At 41.6% G+C, this 16,257-nt stretch overlaps 1 non-coding gene across 1 annotated transcript; it reads right to left on the bottom strand.

Annotated features, from left to right (window-relative positions):
- Positions 1-3,219: 3,219 nt before the first annotated feature.
- Positions 3,220-3,349, bottom strand: LOC149297669 (small nucleolar RNA SNORA35). The gene has a single exon (XR_016272482.1). It is a non-coding gene; the product is annotated as a small nucleolar RNA SNORA35 (small nucleolar RNA).
- Positions 3,350-16,257: the final 12,908 nt, after the last annotated feature.

Here is a 16,257-nt window from a genome sequence, read left to right as displayed (position 1 = left end):
GGCAGGGCCGGCCTTTGGGGTGTGCGACCTGTGCGACCGCACAGGGCGCCACACTCCAGGGGGCGCCGCCGCCACCGTAGTGTACCGCTGCCGCCAGCAGCGTACCTAGCGGGGGGGGGCGAGCGGCACCCGGTGCCGCTCATCAGGGGGGCACCCGGCACCCCTCCAGAGACGGACAGTAATGTCCGCCGCTGGAGGAGCAGGCTCGCAAGGGAGCGGTATCGGAGGTCTTTAACAGACCACAGCGCCCACCGCTGTCCGTGCCCTCTGACCCGGAAGAAGACAGAAGAACTGAAGAAGAAGAACGAAGAGGAGGAAAAGGAGCTGTAAGGAGAAAAGAGGAAAGGCAGGAAAGCATTCAGTGAGAGTGGATTGGTATGTGTGTGGATTGGTATGCGTGAGGATTGGTATATGTGTGGATTGGTATGTGTGTGGATTGGTATATATGTGTGGATTAGTGTATATGTGTGGATTGGTATATATGTGTGGATTGGTATATATGTGTGGATTGGTATACGTGTGGATTGGTATACGTGTGGATTGGTATACGTGTGGATTGGTATACGTGTGGATTGGTATATGTGTGTGGATTGGTATATATGTGTGGATTGGTATGTGTGTGGATTGGTATATGTGTGGATTGGTATATGTGTGGATTGGTATATGTGTGGATTGGTATACGTGTGTATTGGTATACGTGTGGATTGGTATACGTGTGGATTGGTATATGTGTGCTACTTTGCTACAAGATTTCACTCGAGCTGCCCCATATCTCTGGAATCTGCTCCCAAGGAACCTTCAGAATTCACCCTCCCTCCCGACATTTAAGAAACATCTAAAAACCCACTTCTTCAGAGAAGCATACCATCTTAGCTGCTAGAACATCCTTGTCATTGATACCCCCACAATACCTCTCACCCTTTCTCTATGCCTTATGTTTATCACCCCATTTTCCCTCTAGATTGTAAGCTTGCGAGCAGGGCTCTCTCCACCAAATGTATCGGTTTGTCTTAGTCTGTCAATTCTTGTCTTGTCATATCCCTTGAATTTATGTATTGTATTAAGCGCTGCGTAAACTGTTGGCGCTATATAAATAAAAGATAATAATAAATAATAATAATAATGTGTGGATTGGTATACGTCTGGATTGGTATGTGTGTGGATTGGTATGTGTGTGGATTGGTATATATGTGTGGATTGGTATGTGTGTGGATTGGTATATATGTGTGGATTAGTGTATACGTGTGGATTGGTATATATGTGTGGATTGGTATACGTGTGGATTGGTATACGTGTGGATTGGTATATGTGTGGATTGGTATATATGTGTGGATTGGTATACGTGTGGATTGGTATACGTGTGGATTGGTATACGTGTGGATTGGTATGCGTGTGGATTGGTATGCGTGTGGATTGGTATGCGTGTGGATTAGTATATGTGTGGATTGGTAAATGTGTGAGAGTGATGGGTGTTATGCTGTACCATTTCCAATGTCTTTTTCATGATCTAATTATGCTCTAAAAGTACATCATAACTCCCATCATTCTATACTGTTCCATACAGTGGCAGAGCTGGGAGGCAGAGGCCTTGCACCCCCACCGCAGGACTCCTGAAAGGTAAGTGAACTTCAAAGAGGGAAAGGGTAGATAGTTAGGAGGGCGTATATAGGGAGAAGGGAGTGAGACAGGGGAAAGGGGGTAGATAGGGAGAAGGGAGTGAGAAGGGGTAGATACGGCAGAAGAGAGTGAGAAGGGGTAGACAGGGCAATCATACTCCTATCATGCCAAGTCTGCGAGTAAATCCTGGAATCTGGGTATGCCTGGGCATGATAGGAATGTGATTGCTGTTAATCATATATATATATGATATATATAGACTTGAAAACCGAAGTTGTTTGTGTGGTTATTTGGAAAGTCCCTGGAGTGCCGGTAACTATTTTTGGACTTTATATATATATAATATTATTTAATTGTTTTCTCCTATTTTGGTGTGTTACTTACTTTAAATAAAAGTGTTTTTATGGTGTTGGGGGGGTCATATTCGGTTTTGGCCAGGTAAATGCTGCACTTTCGGTTTCAGTCCAGAATTCGTTTCGGTGCATCCCTACTACTAAGCCAGACAATTAAGTGGTAGGCCTAGACCACATCAATGTTTGGCGTAGTATATAGTGATTGGGGTTTTGTTACAAGTTTTGTTACAAGTTTTTATTCCTTTCTTTTTTTGGGATGGGGGGGCGCCAGAGGAGTAGTCCGCACAGGGCGCCAGAACACCTAAGGCCGGCTCTGAAACTAGGTAACCACTCCCCTCAATTAACTGAGGTGCAGCACACAGAAGAAAAAAAAAAAAAAACACCAAAAATAAAGCACCCAAAACAGATAATTAACCCCTTCGTGACAAAGGCTGATTCTAATTTTTGTACCCTTCATGACAATGGCTGTTTTATCGTTTCTGCGGTGTTTGTGTTTAGCTGTAATTTTCTCTTAACCCATTTACTGAACCCACACAAGTTATATATTGTTTTTTTCAGGACAAGAAGGGCTTTCTTCAGACACCATATATGATGTAATTTCCTATAATAAAAATAATAAAATATGACGAAAAATTTAAAAAAAAACAAATTTTCTCACTTTTATTTGAAAAATCTTTTATTCATCATAAAAAACTACTGAAAACACCTGCTAAATAGATTCTACTATTTGTCCCGAGTTTAGAAATACCCAATGTTTTTATGTTTTTTTGCTTTCTTCTACACGTTATGGGGCAATAAGTACAAGTAGCGTTTTGCTAATTCAAAACCATTTTTCTCTGAATCTGGTAATTTTGTCTCCATGTGGTATTTGGGGCATCTTTGAAGCCAGGAAATTAATTTACCCCACCAAACCATATATTTTTGAAAACTAGACACCCCAGGGTATTTTAGATGCTGATAGTTTAACCCTTTCCATGCACTAATCCTACCACCAACCCTTATCAAAGTTTGTGATAGTAATTGTTTTTGGTGTTTTTTTCACACACTTTGAACTTCAGGTGTGAAATTACAGCTCCTGGTATATGTTGCTGTCACACAAACCCGATATGTGTTCAGCAACATCTCCTGAGTACATTGATACCCCACATGCATTGGTTTGTCAGATTGTTTGGGGGCAAAAGGGCCACATTTGGAACATGAGCAATTCAGTTTTTCAACTAGGAAGTTTTACATCTGGGTAAAGAAAAATGCTTGTACCCAACTATCAGTAGGGACAGGTTACAAGAAAGCCTAGCCTATCCCCAAGAAGGGATTTGATCTAGCACCTTAAGCGGTCCCTCATGCCACGGAATGGACACAGGGTTCACTTGACAGTGCAAATAAAAGCTAAAAAACAGTAAATGTAAAAAAAAATGTAAAAAAAAAAAATACAAAAATGGAGCAGGAACAAAAAAAAAATTAAAAATGGGAAACTGTGTGATACAACTTGAAGCAGTCACCGACACAGTGCAGGTTTTCCAGGGCAATCTGGACAGTAAAATGTGGTGTCCTTTCTTTGCCCCCTGCTGTAGCATACCCTGCATCTCTTTTGGGGATTCTGCTTCTTTGCTGTAGGGGGGATTTTAAAAATAAAATGGGTAGCCCCAATTCTGCTGGCTCCCATCACCACTTGGGGACCAGGTGCATCACGGTACAAGATACCTGAAATTACTTGGAGCTGAAACTGCAAAAAAGACAGTTTCAGCACAGTGTCTGCTTTTTTGTGCAACAAAAAAGCGTTATAGGTTGCAATTTGCATTAGGTAAATTGCAACCTTCTTGTACCAGGCCTTTGTCTTCCTCATAATGAGGTAGGGCTGTAGGAGTTGATCTGACAGATCAACTCCACCCATGTTCTTATTATAGGCCCTGATGCACACTGGCTTTCTAGTGACCCCAGCTCTGCCACGGACAGAAACCTCCACGGTTCTCTCATCGTGGATGGTGCTCAGCATGCACACCTCTTTTCTGTCCCTGAACTTCAATGCCAAAAGCTCCTCTTGGCGTAGAGCTGAGGTCTCCCCCTTTCCTAGCCGGGTTCGTGCCAGGTGTTGTGGGAAACCCAAGCGGTTCTTTTTTATAGTACCGCAAGCTACTGTATCGAAACAATACAGCAGCTTGAACAAAGGGACGCTTGTATAGAAGTTATCTACATACAAGTGGTAGCCTTTGTTCATAAGGGGGAATATTAGGTCCCAAACAATCTTGGCACTGGTGCCCAGATGTTCTGGGCAACCTGGAGGGTCAAGGTAGCTATCCTGACCCTCGTATACCCGGAAGGCATGAGTATACCCTGTCTCGCTCTCGCAGAGCTTATACACCTTCACTCAATACCTAGAGCGCTTGGAAGGAATATACTGCTTGAATCCCAGCCTTCCTTTATATTTCATCAGGGATTCATCCACGCAGATATTCTTTCCAGGTGTATAAACCTCTGGAAACCTGGCAGCGAGATGGCGAATCAGGGGGCGGATTTTGTAGAGCCTATCAAACTGGGGGTGCTCCTTAGGGGGCACAGGCTGTTGTCATTAAAATGCATGAAATGAAGAATCATTTCATACCTTTGCCTAGTTATAGTCTGGGCATAAATGGGGGTACTAAGGATGGGGCTGGTGCTCCAGTAGGAGCGGATGGAGGGCTTTTTTATAATGCCCATTAACATTGTGAGTGCCCAGAATTTAAGAAATTCTGGCACATCAATGGGAGTCCATGGCTGTTTTGCCCAAAAAGAATTAGGGCTAGCAGCACGGTGCTGCTGGGCATAAAGGTTAGTTTGTGTGACAATGTCTCCCAAGACATCATCTCCCAAAAAAACCTGCAGGAATTCCAGAAAAAGGAGGGATAGCTGGCTTGTACCTATTAGGCGCTACCCATGCCTCTGGTGCACTGCCACGACTACGTGTGGCAGGCCTCCTAACAGCCACAGATACATCACTAGATGTATCTGTGAACTGACCAACGTCAAAATCTGACGCTGTATCAGTGGCCTCAGAATCTGTGGCCAAAAAGGCATACGCCTGCTCAGCCGTATACCTGCGCTGCATGGTTACAATTGCAGCAAAAATATTGGGGAAGGAAAGTGTTAATGGCTCTCATAAAAATAAAAAAAATGTAAAAAAAAAACTAAAAAAAGCAAAAAAGAAAAAAAAAATGTAAAAAAAAAAAGAACCCCTAAAACAATTGCCACTATGCAAGATCACTGTTTATGCAGTGATCAATGGCAATGAAGGGGTTAATATTGAATGGGTGGCTCTTATAAGAGCCTTAGGATCAATATATATATTTTATTTTATTCAGAATACCTGAAATACCAGAAAACACACCGATCTGTCTCCCTCACTAGAAGCAAGTGAAGGAGGGAGGCAGATCCACTACTGAAAACATTGCCTTTGATTTATCAAATCATGATCACTCTTATGAGTGATCTGACCACTAGGGGTGTTATTCACTGGATGTCCATGACATCCAGCACAACCCCCCCGATGATGACAGCAGGCTCTGCCCCCCGGCTTGATGGGCGCCGCCATCTTGAAACACCGCGTGTGTTTCGAAGACGCCGGTACCGGGAAGGTAAGTTAAGCATTTAGGAAGCGATCGCGAGTCGCTTCCTTTGCTAAACAGGTGTTGCAAAGATGCCTCGCTACTGAGGCATCTTAGCAACACTAGCTAAGCAAAGGAAGCGGCTCGCGATCGCTTCCTAAACCCGTCATTTGTCGTTAACGACATGTTTTTCCGTGACGTGCCCGGACCGGCAATTGTCATCAAGGGGTTAAATGCAACCAAATAAAGCTTTTTCCACCAGTTGTACTCCTCCAAGGGAACTCCTGTTTCTTTTTAACTCCTACTTAAAATAGCCTACTTGGAAAGAGACTATCTCAATGCAGAAGCAACTCAAGTGACTAAAATAAAAAAGTGATTCATCAGACCAGGCCACCTTCTTTCATTGCTCTGTGGTCCAGTTGTTATGCTCACATGCCCATTGTAAGTGCTTTCAGCAGTGGACAGGGGTCAGCATGGGCACATGAATGGTCTGCGGGTATGCAGCCCTATACGCAAGGAACTGCGATTCACTGTGTATTGTGACACCTTTCTATCAGAATAAGCATTAACGTTTTTAGCAATTTGAGCTACAGTAGCTTGTCTGTTAGATTTGACCAAACGGACCAGGCTTTGCCCCCACGTGCATCAATGAGCCTTGGCTGCGCATGACCTTGTTTTCAGTTCATTGATTTTCCTTCCTAGGGCCACTTTTGATAGGTACTGACCACTGCAGAACACCCCACTAGAGCTGCAGTTTTGGTGATGCTCTGACCCAGTCATCTAGCCATCACAATTTAACCCTTGTCAAAGTTGTTCAGAGCCTTGCACTTGCCCATTTTTCCAGCTTCCAACACATCAACGTTGAAGACAAAATTTTCACTTGCTGACTACTATATCCCACCCACTGACAGGTGCCATGATGTCAGGCCCCATCCGGGCTGCGGAGCTGCATGTCTTTAGTTTCCCTGTCTTGCTATAGTTTCTCTAGTTCTTGCTACAGTTTCCCTAGTCCTTGCTACAGTTCTCCCTTTGCAGTAATCCATTCCTGGATTTCCCTATGTTCTGTCCTGTACTTCTGATTCCTTGATTCTAGTTCTGCTCTTTGCTTCAGCTCTGTTTCCTTTATAAGGTGTACCCCACCCGTTATGTTTGTCTCAGTCTGCAGTCTACAGGTATGTCTCTCTATGTGTTTAGATTTCATGTTTAGTTTTTTTAGTACCTCTGTAGGCAGGGTTTAGTGCTAGGACCCACCGAATATTGGAGTACTTTGGCGTAGTGGTAAGCATTATATGGTCAATATGAATCTCCAATTGTTGTCACATAGTCCTAGGCTAATCCTGATTTTATGTGTGTCAGTCTTTTATGTGCCTTTGCCCTCTCTTCCCGGGATCATCTCCCCGTGTCCCAGTTTAAGATCCTATCCTTGCTTAAAGGAAAAGCGTCTGAGGATTTCGGCTCCTTACTTCATCCCCTGTGTTCCTTGCCATGTTCCCTGTCCTTTGTCATGTCCTGTACCATGTATGTCTTGTCTGGTTATGTTTCTTGCGAGGTCTCCCTGCTCCTTGCTCTGTCCCCCTTGCTTGCTACGTTTCTCCTGTACTCTGCTCAGCTTCCCTACTCCCAGCCTGCCGCATCCTGTACATTCGTCTGTAGAGCTATGTCTCATACCTGCTCCAGGGTGGCTATGAACTGGACAACATCCGCTAATATGTCAGGGTGCTGGTACGTGGCTGCACAACCCTAGGTGCTCAACACCCTGAAAAGTGCAGTCGCCCTGCACCAGGCCCTGTCCAACTCCGCTACTGCTTAATAACTCCTGAACACCATCTTTGGGCGCTCTGGGTCATGGTAGCCGTCTGACCACGGACCCGGGAGCGACTCTATTGAATTTGGCACATGCAACTAGAATGCTACCTATCAGAATGCATAATGCCTACTGTAAAGTTTGGTGGAGGAGTTAATGGTCATGGGCTGGTTTCCAGGTTTTGGCCTCTTACTTCCAGTGAAGGCTAACATTAATGTTACAGCATAAAAAAAATGATTAAAAAAGTGGGGCGTGCACCACTCGCGCTACACCGAGTTTCCCTCTTAGTGACTTGGAGAAGCGGTGGTTCAACTGGAGACTTCCCAGGAAGGCACATATCGACTACACTTTAAGTAAGAGGTGATAGGTATGTAAAAGCAGTTAGATAACAGAGTTTCAAATTCTGACCCAATGCGTGCATGATTCATCTAATTGGCTGCAGCGCTAATAGCCAGCTTGGTGTTCCTGACTGCCAGCATCCAGGGAGGAAATACAGAGCTCCCTTGTAACACATATTACATAAGTCATTGTCTCTCAGCTCAAATTAGTTTCTTAACCTGTGTTAGTGTGTACAGTATGTTTTTTTATAACTTCAGTGGAAAGTACATGAACAACCTTCAGAATGGCTCATGAGCATTGGCCCCAGTGTTTAGTTTCTTTCTTTATTTTATTTTTTTGTTTCACAAACCGATTCTTGAATTCTTGCACCGATTCTTGCATTAGACTGGCAGCTCTAACCTGTTAACTCTCCTTAACAGTAGTGTAAATTTCCCATTGATTGATAGTAAATAAAATACACATAACATGCATGCAAGAAGAACGGGGAACAGTTAAATATTGTTACTTTTACATAAACCAGGGGCAAGCCACCATGCAGTTGCCATTAACCTCCCAAAGGGCTTAGCCAGCATTTGGTGGGACCTGTCACCAAGTCCAACAATTATTAACCAAAAGTAGCCTATATAGCATGGGATGATTTAATGAAAGAGACAGCTAGACACAGACCTCCATAATGGAAATGAAACAGTTACAAGGGAGGTCTCTGATCTGACCAACTGTCTCATAGAACATTGGTGCACTGTGGAACCTGATCACCCAATAGGGGCATCTCCCCCCAGTAGTGCATCACTGGGACCTGGACTTATCTTATGCCAGAATATGCCACTAAATATAAACATGGGCCATGTCAGAAGATAACATGTACTTCTGAATTAATTTAGACCACTACAATTATCCAGTTCTGTCTATGCACTTTGGCTACCACTACTGTCAGAAGGGGAGATCTTCCAAAGGAGAGCAGGAGCATTGCACATTTTACTATATAACTACTACTATTATTAAATATTTATTGGTGTATTCATAAGTGTTTACTTTAAGTATCATTTATACTAAGACTGGATCCTGTATCCCTTTATGAGCACTAAATAGGTTGTTGTGACTCAAACAAACGCAATGCAAAGACCTTTGTACACCGAGTTTGGTACATGCTATCATATTTATGGAAAGTTTTTACCAAGGTCATCTGTTAAGCAAAGTCTCAATCAAATGCAACTTTACAGACTTTAGAACAAACCCAGCTGAGTTAATTTTACACGTCTCCAAGTAATTTCCTCAACAATGCACACAAATCATTGTATATCTTTTTAAGAGCTCCCTCTGTTCTGTTTATGAACCAATTTTTCAGAGTATGTTTTTTGGTTAACACCCCAGTCAGATATACTTCCCCCATACTTTAGGGCAGCACATTATCTGGGCTGGTCAGCAATATGTAAAAATTATATGTGTCTTGGAAAACACTTTTATTTTAATATGTTAACTTTATTAGGTTATAGGAAGTCACCTAATAATATAATGTTATCAATATTATGTAGACTGTGAACCTTACAGCTGGTATGATCAGTTCTGATAATGTTTGTTGCATATCACGGCACATGCTTTGTGACTGATTGATGTCCAGTTGCATGTGTATGATGGCAGTGGCACCTGCATTACGCTGGGAGTAGAAGAATAACAATGATAAGTATATAACATTAAGTATAACATTGAAGTGGTCAATCAAGTATGCATGCATGTATGTAAACATTAATTAGATTCATGTTCATTAGAAAGCTCCAGTGGACAATCAATAAGGTAGTTTGGTGGTCTTTATATCCTTACCCCAAAAGTTCTACATTACCCTCACGCCGAAAATCCCTGTGGATCATGGGAGGAAAGCCTTCCCCCGAAAAAAATTACTGCCGCCAAACCGATCAACAGTGCTTAGGAAGCTATCAACAATCGCTTCCTAAGCATAATTGGTGTTGCTGACATGCTTCAGTATCAAGGCATGTCAGTAACACAGCCCCCTATCCGATCGCCTTGTGATTGCTCCGAAGAGCTACCATAAGCACCATCAGGAAATGGCGGCGTCAACTGTCAGATCAATGAGTTCACAGAGGGTCTATCCAGGTACAGCATTCAACCATGCAGGTCAATGTGATTAGTAAAATAAAATAAAAAAATGGTAAAAAAATATTTAAAAAATAAATGGTAACATTTCAAAATAATCCACCACTGTCACAAAAAAGTCAAAATATAGCTATAGATGCCAAAAAATGTACACCTCACAAAGGTGGCCCTTTGCCACCCAAATAACTCAACAAACCCATGCATAGGGGGGGTATCGCTGTACTCAGATGTTACTGAACACATATCGGGGTGTTGTTTGACAGTGACATATACCAGGAGCGGTAAATTCACACCTGAAGTACAATGTGTGTGACAAAGGCTGATGGTAGAATTAGTGCATGGAAAGGGTTAAAATACCAGCATTTGAAATACCCGGGGGTGTTTTTATAGTAAATTACCGTATTTTCCGGCGTATAAGACGACTTTTTAACCTGTGAAAATCTAATCAAAAGTCGGGGGTCGTCTTATACGCCGGGTACTGAAACTTACCGAGCCGGACTGGAGAATCACGAATCTCTAGGGGAGGGGCGAGCGGAGAAGCCACCTCCCCTGGGCCGGTCTTCAGGGCCGCGCCGAGGTAGGTGCAAGATCGTGATCTCCCCAACTAGCCCTGATCAGCGGGCGCCCAATGAGCAGGGCTGGTTGGGGAGATCACGACCTCCCTCTAACTACCCCAACATTAGGGAGCTCGAGGTCTGGCACTTCAGACCACGGCTTCCGTGCTCCCTAATCACTACGCGCCGGCTATTGATGCCAAGCGCGGGGATGATCAATTGCCGGCGCGTAGTGATTAGGGAGCAGTAAAGCAGAGGTCTGAAATGACAGACCTCACCCTCCCACTGGATGGAAGATAGAAGATGAGAAAGGTAAGAGATGGGGAGAAAGGGGTGTACGTGCAGTGTATGTGTATATATGTTGGTGTGATGGTCAGGGTATGTGTATGGTCAGGTGTGTGTAAGAGCAGTGTAGGTATTTGTGTGTTTATAAGCTGGTGTGTGTGTATATAATATATATATGTGTGTGTGTAAGGGCAGTGTATGTATGTATATGTCTGTGTATGGGCAGTGTATGTGTATATGTGTGTTTGTAAGCTGGTGTGTACGTGTATATGTGTGTAAAGGAAGGGGTGTGTGAGGGCAGTGTATGTCTATACATGTCTGTGTGCACAAGCATATGTTAGGAAGAGCTGACCCACCCAATCTAAGCAGGCTTTGTATATAACAACCAGCCAATCACCGGTAAGGTACATCGCTTGCCGTGATTAGCTGGTTGTTGTATACTGGGTAGAGGGGTAGTCTTATAAGGCGAGTATAGCCCAAACTCTATATTTTAACTGGAAAAGTTGGGGGTCGTCTTATATGCCCAGTCGTCTTTTACGCCGGAATATAAGGTAAAGAAAGCCCTGCTTGTCCTGAAAAAAAAAATGTGATCTGTTTGGATGCACAAAATGAGAAAGAAGAAAATTACAGCTAAACAGCAACACTGAAAAATGTTAAAAGAGCTTTTGTCCCAAAGTGTACTATGAAAAAGAAACAGTCTTGTCATTAAGGGGTTAAGGAAGTGAATGTGTCAGTTTGAACTATAGGCTTTAACCTTATTGCGTGTTTGTTACTAATCCAGCAATTCCTGAGATAAACTGTTTCATACTACTGTCAAAAGTTTAGAAATACAAAATAAATCTAATTTACATATTGTATGACATTTCTAGGAAAACATGAATTCAACAGGAAAGCCTGATGTGCAAAGTATTTTAATACCTAACAGGAAAAAAATGTATGGTAAGGGCAACCACAAAGAAAGGATCAAAGTTCACAAGAAACATTTAAAGCAAGTAACCCTACTTACAGGAGTTGGGAAGTGTTAGGTTAGCAATGCTTTGGTGATCTAATTATTGTGGCCTGCAACTTCAATTATGCAGACCCAGAGTAAAATGTCTATACAACCTTTTTCCTCTGGGTGTATGTTACATATATATATATATATATATATATATGTGTGTGTGTGTGTGTGCATACTGTTTTATCTTTTGAATACTAGTAGTACAGTACATTATTAAAATATATGCTATACATATGCACTACACAATCTATGATATCCTGTATTGCACAGCAATGCTGGTACATATTAATTAGCTATTTTAACGTGTATATAGGCTCCACTGCACATGTGCAGTATTGCTGATTTATATGGGAATATTTTCCTGCCACTGATTGGCTGATTTAATCACCCAACGTAGTTGGTCCCCCCTTTGCAGCTATTACAGCTTCCACTCTTCCGGGAAGGCTTTTCACAAGATTTTGGAGTGTTTCAGTGGGTATTTTTGTCGGTTCATCCAGTAGAGTATTTGTGAGGCACAAAATGTCCCCTTCAGCATGCCAAAACATTTTGGACAATGCTATGCATCTGACTTTGTGTGAGCAGCTTTGGGAATTCTCATTTTCTATTCCCAGTGTACAAAGTAAGGTCCATAAAAACACGGTTGGATGAGTTTGATGTGGAAGACTGTCCCGCACCAAGACCTGACCTCAACCCCATTAAACACCTTTGGGATGAACTGGAACAGAGATTAGGAGCCAGGCCTTCTTGTCCAACAGTATTCAGATAACCTTTCTACCCTTTTTCCCCATCTGTACTAGACAGACTATTGCCTCCTAGGTTAATCAGCCAGCCTAGTAATGCCAGATCTAAACTGATGTCCCCAGCATCCTCACACAAACTAGCAAAAATGTTGGGTTGAGCAAGTCCAGAGCTAGCCTCCTTAAACCTGTTACCCTACTTCCCCTCTTTCAGTTTACCCATCTTTGTACTCTAGATACCTCCTACACTCCATCCCCATGCTTCATAGGCAATAAATGCAAGTGTACTATTTATACTTTCCCTCCTTCCTGTCTTCCAACTAATTCACTTACTTACCAGGATTCACCTGAATTTTGCACTTAGGTTTACCAATCCTCAGGATTCACCTTGCAGTTCTGTTTAAATAGAAGAGAAGCAAAACTCTCACAGGCCAGGTCCTCATTTTCTTTTTTTTTCTTTTCATTTTGGAAGAATGCATATTAGAATACTCTTCTGCTCACCAAAGCCATCATGATGTTCAAACACTATTTTGAGATTGGCTGTGTAGCTTAGCCTGTGTCTCCATGTGTCCCTATGCTAGATCAAAATAGGGCTCTGGTAGATGGCCCCAGCTCTAGTGTAAAAGTAGGTCATGCCTTTCAAGTGCATGCAGCTTACTGACTTTGTAATTAAATGTCTACACAGCACTTAACAAAAGTGTTTGTGTTGTCTGGTACATGGAAAATATTACTGAGAAATAGGCAGCAGCTAATTGGGCAAAAACAAATTGAAGATAAAATCTAACAGACTTTGGTCCCTTCAAGGTCATGAAGGCAAAGAAAATAAAAAAACAAGATCATCAGATATGAAATGAAGAAACTGGAAAAGCAGATTGCCCATGGACTATAAATAATAATAAAAAACCTGTTCATACATTTTTGAGAGGGTGGTAGATAAATGGAATAGCTTCCCAGCAGAAGTGACAGAGACTAATACAGTGACTAATACAGTGAGAATATGTAAATATGCATGCAATAAGCATAAAGCTATCTAGAATCTAAGACAAGACAAAGAACTGATAAACATCTGAGTCTTTAGATCGGGAAAAATGGGCAGACTGAATCTGCCATTAAGTTTCACACAGAGTAGTTTAATATGTATTCTTCTTTAGAGGAGGTGTCTGGGGCATTAGACTGTAGACTGTCCCTTTAAGATCTGTCTACAAATGTTTAGTCCTTTTTATCGCCTGGAAAATCTGACTAAAATGTATGAATTTAATATGCTCTAATTTCCACCAATGAATGGCATAAGTACAAATGTTTCTTTCATTGTAATACTTTTTAGCGATCGTTTAGATTCTGCCCCTGAGAGTTTAATCTTAGACAATTAATTGAATCGCAAATGATTCATGTTTCAGATTCAGGTTTACAAGTCATTTAATCATGGTTCTCTGTACTTACATACCGGCCAATATATTGCCATATATACTCTGACCAATCATGATTATGCCCCATCCTGTCTTGGATGAGCATAGCAACATTACTGATTATGATTCTGAAGTATAAACCAATATATGACTAGAAGCTAGAAGGTGCATCAATTTAGATAAAAACATTTTCCTGGAAGAACTGATCCAAGACAGCCAAGGTTAACCCATTACTTTTAATGCACAAAAAAGAAACAAAACATACATATATTTTATTACATTTAACCATTTGATATCAGATCCAGGATAGGATGAGTACTCTCCTCTAGTACTGAAATATAACTCATATGATGTTCTTCCACTTGTTGATCGCTTATTAACAGGCTTGCGAATTTTGACAATTGTGTACAAATCTCCGATAATGAGGAGGACCCCTAATGAAACACATGAAAACAAATGGCAAAACCTTTAAAATTTGGTTATGATTCATTCATTGGTTTGTCTGCTGTAGCTAAGTCATCCCTCTCACACATTTCTCGGATAGTTGCCAGTAAGTTAGAAGATGTTAGTTAGACAGGATTAAACAAGCTGTGATTGGTATCTTGGCAATGTTCCCACAAAATGTGGTTAGGGTTTAAAGTGGGTACATGTGTTAAGCATTGTATCCAATAAAATAACAGGTGCTGCTTATTAAGTATTAGCAAATGCAACCTTCCAAAAAAACAATTAAGGCCAGGTTGCAAGAAGCTACATACAGCAAAGGAAAAAAGCTATATTTAACCATTGCAATGCCAGAAATATATGTACTGAAAAATCCTACCTCAGATTGTCCTAAAACTAAACTTATAATAAAAAATAGTACCTTCGAAAAATCTCAACCGAAACACCAATTTATAATAAAGTGCAAAGATAATAAAAAGAAAGAAAAAGGGTTCTGCAGACCTCAGCTATTTCTGTTGGGATGATGTTCCACATAACCAACACACTTTCAATAAAGTAAACATTGCTTACATAACGTAAAACTTTATTACATTAAAGTAAAAATCTTAGATGTGGACCTCAATCTACTAGAACTTAGTCTGTGCTACACCTGTGGGAGCAACACAAGATTCTCCAAAAATAACAAACATCATAACTTTCATACACATGAATGAAGTAGCGTCCAGTTTCCAGTCCCCCACTAAATAATACAAGAGACAATTCTTTATTTCAAAAACTTTATTAATCGTCAACTATGGATTTTATTTTGTCCGCAGTGCGGACCGCATACAACACAGCACCGCAACACTCAACCTTTATTAAATGTTTTACATCATTTATAAGTTTTTTAACCATTTATTAGCCAAACATATTTTGACACAGTATATAAACATTTACCGTCAAAATAAAAGCAACAATGATAACCAATCATAACCAATGAAGTAACCTGCTGGTATGGGCGAATCCACCTGTGTCCCTGCTGGAACTGCCGGCGTTCCCTAGCGCCACAGTCACACGACCATACGATTCACAGGGGCAGATGCCCCTGGAGTATCCTGCACTTACACCTCTGTGCACCACAAGTAACCATTCTTATAGATGGTTAGCTCCTGCACCGTACCAGCCTAAAAAACCTGAGCCCTGGTTAACGCAGAAAATAGGGGAGGGATGGGCAGGAAAATATTCTTTAAAATGATTGCCCCTATAGCATAAGCCCCCCTTAATATATACCCTCAGGGGTGGCAATTACCCCACCCCTTCGGTCTTTGCACATGCCACAAAGCATTAACACATTAAGTACCAAACTGTTGCCTAGTCATCCCTTAACCTTTAAAACCAGGCATTCAACAGGGGTACCTCGTCCGGCACTTCATTCATGGGGCCCCTCCGTCCCATTCTTTCCCTACGGGGCTGTTCTTTGCATATTACCCCCTGTTAGTTGTTTAACCTCTGTAGTAAAGCGAGGATTCTATTATATTTTGGGACAGTTGATTGAGCTCAGCTCATTAGTTTACTTTTCAAGTTTGTTATTTTTGAGGAATATTGTGCTGCTCTCACTGCAATAGCGCAGACTAAAATGTAAAAACTAGTAGCTTGAGGTCCACAGAACCCCTGGGATATTTACTTTTATTTGATGTAAGGAAGCTTTAGTTATTATGCATTTTAATAATTTCTAAAAAAATAAATAAAATAAACTACTTACTTAAAAACTCTGTAGTGCACTGCCCCCAATACTTTTTTGCCATTTTGTTGCCAGTTTTGGCTGCTTAAAGCTGCCACTCATTAGCAAGGAATCGCTCTAATTAAAGTCAATGGGGGCACTTTCTGTCTCTTTTGTAAGAGATTGCTTGTAAGCAGGAAGTGTGTTTGGGCTGGAGGGGTGGCAGGGAAAAAGTGCACATGCATAATGAGATTCTAATTAATCCATCCATAGATTTAAAAGGGAAAGAAAAAGGAAAGTGTATACAATGTCTCTGTAACGGGAAGGGGAGGGGG

This window comes from Sceloporus occidentalis, unplaced genomic scaffold, assembly GCF_023333645.1.
Source record: "Sceloporus occidentalis isolate IW3139 unplaced genomic scaffold, rSceOcc1.0.p SCAF_37, whole genome shotgun sequence".
Lineage (NCBI taxonomy): Eukaryota > Metazoa > Chordata > Lepidosauria > Squamata > Phrynosomatidae > Sceloporus > Sceloporus occidentalis.
The sequence above is the reverse complement of the archived record's forward strand: the minus strand, read 5'-3'. Positions and strand labels throughout refer to the sequence as shown.